An 8200-nucleotide genomic window follows, 5' to 3' on the forward strand; every position below is an offset into this window, starting at 1 on the left:
AACCTTTTTTTTTTGTTGCAAAAAATAATTTTTTTGTGATGAAATATTTTTTTTCATAGTAAAAAATATTTTTTTACGACAAAAAAAAATTTATCGTAAAAAAATTATATTTTTTACGACGAAATTGATATTTCGTTGCTAAAAAGAAAGACTTTTACGATCAATTTTATTTATATTTAGCGATGAAACTATTGCGTCGCTAAATTTTATTTTGCTGAAAAAATTTGAATATTTTGTGATGAAAATTTAAATTTCGTTGCTAGAATTGATCTTTAGCGACGAAAGTTTTTTCATCGCAAAAAATTATTTTTTTTGGCGACGAAAAAATTTTTCGTTGCTATTTTTTTTTTTTTGCGATGAAAATAATTACGACCATTTGCGATGAAATTAAATTTTTGTTGCAAAAAATTAATCATTTGCGATGAAAAAATTTTTGTTGCAAAAAATATCTTTTTTTGCGACAGAATATTTATTTTTAGCAACGAATGTATTTCGTCGCTAAATATTTTTTAATTAAAAAAAAAAACCTTTGATATTCTGCCCTAATTGAAAATAAACCTGTTGATTTCTCCCTCCCCGATCTCTGCCGCGGTCATCCAAATTTTCTCCCTCCCCGATCTCCGACGACAGTCCTCCTTCCCCGGTCGCCGGTCGTCCTTCCCGGTAAGTCCTCTCCCTCCCCGCCACCATCCTCTCTCTCTCTCCCTCCCCACCGCCGTCGAGCCCTCCCTCCCCGCCATCGTCACCGCTCGAGCCCGCCCCCCGTCACTGATCGAGCCCACCTCCCAGCGCGCCGGCCATCTCCCTCCCACCTCGCCACCCTCTCCTCCGCACACTGATTCCTCCCTCTTCTCTGCCTCCTTCCCTCCGGTTCCCTCCGGTTCCCTCCAATCCCTCGAAACCCTAACCCTCCAATCCATAAAACGAAGGTGGCGGCCACCTCTCCTCCCTCCCTTTCCTCCTCCTTCCATACTTTCCTCCTATTCTTCCTCGCCGGCCGCCGTCGAAACGACTACCTCCTCCTCTTCTCCTCTACCCTTCATGGCGGAGTACCTGATGGATCGTCTGGGCTACTCCAAGGATAAGGCCCTCGTCACCTCCAAATCCCTCCTCCACATCACCACCCCCGACAAGCTTGATGCCGTCCTCGCCTTCCTCCGCCGCCACGCTGGCCTCTCCCCCCGCCAACTCCACCCCTTCGTCCGCCGCCGCCCTACTGTTCTCGCCACCAACGTCCCCTCCAATCTCCTCCCCAAGCTCAAGCTCCTCGAGCGCCTCCTACCTTCTCCCGTCCCCCACCGCCGTCTGCCCCCTCGGCCTCCCGTCCCCCACCGTCGCCTACTGCTTCGGCCTCCCGTCCCCCGCCACCGCAGCGTCTGTAAGGCAGTTGCCGCTGGTCGACCCATCCATCCCCTGTCTCCCTCCCTCATTTTCTTTCTCAGTCTCTTACTTGAGAAAGAGTTGAAGGTCGATCCCTTACCTGGCTTGTCTGGTTTCGTAGGGCCGCTGCCGCCGCCGCCGCACCGCCGTCGGGCCACCACCGCCATCGTCGGTTGCCGTCACTGTCACCATCACTGCTCATGGAAGAGTTGAAGGTGAGAACCATTTTTTTAATTTATATATTTTTTAATTTTTTTTCTTAATAAATTTTAGCCATTAAAAGTAATTATTTATTATTTTAGTAATTAGATATAATGTTAGATATAATTATTTGTTTGATATAATTAATTTTAATCATGATTTAAAAATATTTTAAAAATAATTTGTTTTTAATAATAATATATTAATTGTAGCATAACAAATTTATAAGCCTTAGAATTTTCGTTCGAGAATAGCGTGCATAAACCAATATTTTTTTTATAAAAAAAATATTGGTGCTTTACACACTATTCTCGAATTGTCCTCGTGGACAGTTTGGGCACGTGAATGAATTTAATATTGCAACACATGTGCTTTTATATCGCAGAGTTTTGTCGGTATTTTCGATCATATTCTCTGGATACATAGCACAATTTTAATGCTTGTGTATATGAAGAACTGCGTCGAAATACTATCGAAATTTTTTTGGTATACAAGACATGTATTGCAATATTAAATTCTTACGTTCCTGAATGGAATAGGACCATCACCCTATAGATAGGAGATATAAGGCGTTAGTCAACTATTATTACATAAAATTGATTGTATAGTTTGCATCATAAATATGTAGGTATGGATCGTGGTTGGATGTCATTGCGTGATAAGTTCTGTCCCGAGTATATTATGGGTGTGACGACTTTTATGAATGTGGCGTCCAATCATACTAGAGAAGATGAAAAAGCTCATTGTCCATGTCGTCGATGTAGAAATTTATTTTGGTGTACCTTATCGGACATTCAGAATCATTTATACGAACACGGTATAGATGTGACTTACAAAAGATGGACTTGTCATGGTGAAGATTTGCCGACTAGCTCGAACATGTTGTCCAGGAGTCCCATAAATCCATCGTCAGTTGGTGGATCATGCAGTCGTGAAAGACAAACACTTGGTGAAGAAGATAGAGAAATTTTAGAGGATCTTCATCCGGAATTATTTGAAGTAAATGTAGAAGCGAGAGCAGAACATCAGCATTCCATTCCGAGACAAGAAGCAGAAGAGGACAGTAATATATCTATAAATGATAGATTCGAGCGTCTATTAAGAGATGCACAAAGTGATGTTTATCCTGGTTGTAAGAAGTACTCTCTGTTGTCCGCCGTAATAAAGTTATTACACATGAAGACACTTGGTAAGTGGTCAAACAACTCGTTTAATTGGTTGCTCAAATTTTTGAAGGACTTACTGCCAGAGGGAGAGTTACTTCCGTCAAGTCATTATGAAGCCAAAAAATTATTGAAAGGACTCGGTTTGGGAGTCGATGACTTGGGCATACGCTGTGAAAAGATACATGCATGTCCGAATGATTGTGTTCTATTTCGGAAGGATAAACAAGATCTACAAGCATGTCCAATTTGTCATTCAAGCAGATGGAAAGAAAGTCGTGGTAAGGATAAGAAGAAAAAGAAAATATCATGCAAGATTTTGTGGTACTTTTCGATTACACCACGATTGCATCGATTGTTCATATCGAGGCATACTGCTTGTGACATACGATGGCATAAGGAGGTAAACAATATGGACGATGATGTCATGAGACATCCATCAGATGGAGATGCGTGGAAACATTTTGATCGTGAACATCCATGGTTTGCAGCTGATTCACGAAATGTCAGGCTAGGGTTGGCAACAGACGGATTTAATCCATATGGTAATCTTAGTACTGCTTATAGTATGTGGCCTGTTATGGTATTTTCTTATAATTTATCACCATGGAAGTGCATAAAATCACCTTTTAATCTATTGGCCTTGTTGATCCCGGGTCCCCATGCCCCTGGAAGAGGCATAGACATATTTTTAGAGCCATTGATCGAAGAGTTATAATATTTGTGGGAAGAAGGATGCGAAACATATGATCATGTTGCAGGAGGCATCTTTCGTATGCATGCAGCACTGCTTTGGACAGTTAACGATTTTCCTGCATATGACGATATTTCTGGATGGTGTACAAAAGGGTATAAAGCATGCCCAACTTGTAACGATGATATTACATCGGACCGTATTCGTGGAAAGATTTGTTTTACCGGCCATCGACGTTTCTTGCCAGATGATCATAGATGGAGGAGAAGTCTTAAGTTCAATGGCAAGCATGAACGACGTGCGCAGCCAAGATTCTGGCCTACAGACAATATATTTTGCATGATGAGTCAGGATTTAGATGAGACTCAGTTGTCCGAGTCTACAGAGCAGACTAGTGCTCAGCCAGAGCTTACCTAGCCGGAGGTCATGGTACCGCAGCATCATCTCCTTACAGGTACATCTCTATCAATTTATAAATCATATATATTTTTTTATTATATGCATTTAGTGATACATGATATATGTTCATTTCATCAATTTTTACATGTAGGAACACAGCATCGACGTGCAGTGCGTGGTCCTAGTAGGGGTCTTGTTTTGGAAAAATATGTGCATACACACAATGAAAAACCGAAGATACAGATATTTCGAGATCATCCGGTTGGCACAGAGGCTAGTATCGTCGCAAATGAGATCAGTTTGTATATGTGAAATCATTTTTCGTGGGCTGCTGAAAGTTTCAAGCATGTAGCTCCTCGATACCGTGATGCTCTAGTCTCTCACATTAAGGTAAGAATTAAATTTGGATGTCTTGCATATCATTACATGATCCATATTATTTTTGGTTATATAAATAAATTTTTTATTATATGAATAATTTCATGTATTTGCTTTTTGGTATGATTACTGTGTAGGATAATATTGACTTCGAGGATTGCACTGACGAAGAAGTGACGGCATGTATTCTCAAAATGGCTGTAAATAGATACAGAGATCGGCGATGTAGGCTTCATAAATACTGCAATGAGCTGCAGGCGAAGGGGATTGATCCTGTGACCCAGCCATATAGAAATTGGGCTGGGTCTAGTGACGATTGGCGGTGGTTATGTGAGCATTTTGAAAGTGAGGCATTTCAGGTATGTCTAGTGTTTCAAATTTTTTTAATTTTGTTATGTCCTTTATTGGTTATAATTGTATGTATTTTGTAGTGGCGATCGGAGGCGAATAAGGTGAATAGGAGTAAGATTGATTCTATTCACACGCAAGGAAGTGCCTCTTTTGCACAGAGAATGAAGAGGATGGTACGTAACTACATTTGTAATCATACTTTGTAACTTCTTATTAAATATTTATATTATTTTGATATCTTTTTTTTTTTTGTTTGAACAGGGACTATCCGGAGTCGACGCCTATGCTAAATTCTATCAAAATAAGAGTGGTGAGTTCGTGACCGAGGAGGCGAAGCAGCGTCATGTAAGTATCATTACTCTACATTTTGAATACTTTTAAAGAGTTTGAAAAAAATTTATGATTTTATTTGATTTATTGTGAAGGAAAAAATGTTAGAATTGAGAGAGCAGGCGACGAGAGAGATGGGATTTGACGGTGATACTAGATCGCAGCAGGTTTGTTTGATGACAGATGATACGATTTTGGATACCGTCCTCGGGCGGCAGCTAGGATCTGGTCATAGCATGCGGTCCAAAAAATCACGCAGTTCGTCATCCGGCCGGTCTGATGATGCATCAGTGCCAGAGGCAGTTAAGACATCCATGAGCATGATGCAAGATCAGATTAGTTACTGGATGAATCGTAGTCAGACGCTCGAGAGGATCGTAGTTGCGATGGCGGGACGGCTCGGTATTGATGCTTCTGAGTTAGCACCTCTACAGTCACATGATGCCGCCTCTGCACCACCATCGCGACACATATCGGGTCAGGGATCGACGTCTGGAGAAGGGAACGAGGCCAACGAGTCAGATCATACCTAGTTTGTAGTTATTTTAAATTTAAAATGGTATATGGACTTATATTTTTGTATATGACAAAGATGGTTATGAAACTTTTTGATACTTGGAATTGATCTTTTGACTTAGAATATTTTTATTGTGTTAATATACTGTTTATTTAAAATATGTTTGATCAGATAATTTGTATTTGAGCAGGTTTTTTTTGAAAAAAAATGAAAATTTTATTTTTTATCCAAAATTTATTTTAGCGACGAAATATTAATTTCATCGCAAAAAAATTTATAAACCCAAAAAAGTAAAATTTTTATTATTCATTGCGATGAAATTTTTTATTTCGTTGCTATTTTTGCGACGAAAAAATAGTTTCGTCGCTAAAAATTTTAACTTTTTGCGATGAAATTTTTATTTCGTCATAATTATGGTGATGAATTTTTTTATTTCGTCGCCCTTCTAGCGACGAAATTATTATTTCATCACCATTATAGCGATGAAATTTTTTTTTCATCATAATTATAGCAACGAACATTTTTTTTGTCGCAATTATTGCGACGAAATTATTCCGTTGCTATTTTTGCGATGAAAAAATAGTTTCGTCGCTAAAAATTTTATCTTTTTGTGACGAAATTTTTATTTCATCGCAATTATGGCGACGTATTTTTTTATTTCGTCACAATTATGGCGATGAATTTTTTTATTTCGTCGCCCTTCTAGCGACGAAATTTTTATTTCGTCGCCATTATAGCGACGAAATTTTTTTTCGTTGCAATTATAGCAACAAACATTTTTTTCGTCACAATTATTGCGACAAAATTTTTGCGATAAATTTTTTTGCGACGAAATCCGTCGCTAAGTTTTATGATGAATTTCATTTTCATCGTAAAAAATAAGAGAATATTTTTTTTTAATCATAATATTTAGTGACGAAATTATTTTTCATTGCAATTTTAGTGATGAAAATTTAAGCTCTTGCGATAAAATATTTTCATCGCTAATACAGCACATAACTTCGTCGTCTAGGTTTACTATTTTTTGCGACAAAATAAAATATTTTCATCGCTAAGGTCTTTTGCTACGAGGCTTTCTCTATAAATTTTTAGTGACGATATATTTCGTCGCAAATACTTTTAGCGACGAAAATATGATTTTTAGCGATGAAAAAATTTTGTCGCAAAAAATCAAATTTCTTGTAGTGCTTCTTCTATATTCATATTTTGGCTTGCATCAATACTAGCCTCTCTCACCTAATCTTGGTATGGATCTTTAAGAATCCAACTACTTTTAAGCTCAAAAATTGCTTTGGCATTTTCAAATTGAGAATTTTTAGGTGGGATATTAGATTGATGACTAGGTCAAAGTAGTTGGTGGACATTGGGTGGGTTATTCTTGGGATTCATTATTAGTTGGCTTGATAATTGTCCTGATTCTCTTCTCATGATGGACTCAGCTAACTGTTCTATTTGTACTTCTAGCCTGATGATGGATTGCTATTGGATCATAATTAGTTGTTGAAGTTGAGTAAATCTATTGTCGGTTAGATTGATCTATTGAGAAGGTGGATATAATGGCTGATTGTGATATGATGGCTGGATAGGCTGACCTCTATTATAGGCATAATTTTGATATTAGAGTCTATTTCAAAAATTTTGTATCAGAAGAATTTGGGTCTGAGCCTGAATTTGTTGGAGTCTCCAAAAAAAATTGGGGTGGTTACTCCAACCTGAGTTATATGTATTCACGAATGGATTATTAACCAGCTTGGAGTAGTCTGGTGCAGCTTGGACTTGTTCTTAGATGAAAGGTAAAAATTGTGTAGCTATGGGATATTCACTTATATGATGGGCTGGGCTAGTACAGATAGAACAAATCTCTTAATAATTAGAAGGTGATGTGTATTGTGCAGGAGATTGTTGATCTAGGACTAAGAATTGATCTAACTTCTGAGTAAGAAGGTTGACTTTATCTAATTTTTGAGCTATCAGATTCAAATTAGCCTTAGAACTAGAGTCTAAATATTTGATCTCAAAGATTTCTGTCCACTTTTGATAAGGAATCAACCTTTCATAGGAAGATAGTGAAGCATGATTGATCGAGTTCTCACTCAAAGTCTCAAACAGGGCATAGGCTTCATCTTCACTTTTACTCATGAATGCACCTTCACAAGATGCATCAACATCTGTTTATATTGGTCACTTAAACCCTCATAAAAATTTTGAACAATTTGCCACTTAGATAAACCATGGTGTGGATATTTTCTAAGAAGTTTCTTAAGTCTCTCCCATGACTCATGAATTTGTTCTCCTGGAAGCTGAGCAATCCAATGATAGCTCATATCATGGTATTGGTTCAACCTATGAAATAGAATTTTAAAAAAATTCATGCTGCATTTCAGCCCAAGTTCGGATTAGTCTCCCTATTGTGCCAAGCCAGTGCTTGGCTTTGTCCTTTAGTGAAAAAAGAAATAAGATCAGTCTAAGTACATTATCAATAAAATTTTGGATCTTCACCTTCGAACAGATTTCTAAAAACTCATCTAAAAACTTATAAGGATTTTTATTGATATTTCCATAGAAAGATGGGAGCATCTGGATTGTGGTCGACTTGATCTTATAATGGCTTACAGAAATATCGGGTAAGTGGATACAAGTCGATGGGCTATAGATGGAAGGAATAAAGTATTCCTTCATCTATCTATGTGGTTCAGGGTTTCCAACTATTTGATTGTCAGATTTGATGTAGATTAACAGCTTAATTTTAAGATTGGGTTCAACTAGGTTAGAAAAAAAAGATCTCCT

General features: G+C 37.9%; 1 pseudogene; it reads left to right on the plus strand.

Moving 5' to 3' along the window:
- The first annotated feature begins 1041 nt into the window (after positions 1–1041).
- LOC140851193 (uncharacterized) lies at positions 1042–3855 on the plus strand (annotated as a pseudogene).
- The last annotated feature ends 4345 nt before the right edge of the window (positions 3856–8200 follow it).

The sequence above is a fragment of the Elaeis guineensis genome, chromosome 8 (genome assembly GCF_000442705.2).
Source record: "Elaeis guineensis isolate ETL-2024a chromosome 8, EG11, whole genome shotgun sequence".
Lineage (NCBI taxonomy): Eukaryota > Viridiplantae > Streptophyta > Magnoliopsida > Arecales > Arecaceae > Elaeis > Elaeis guineensis.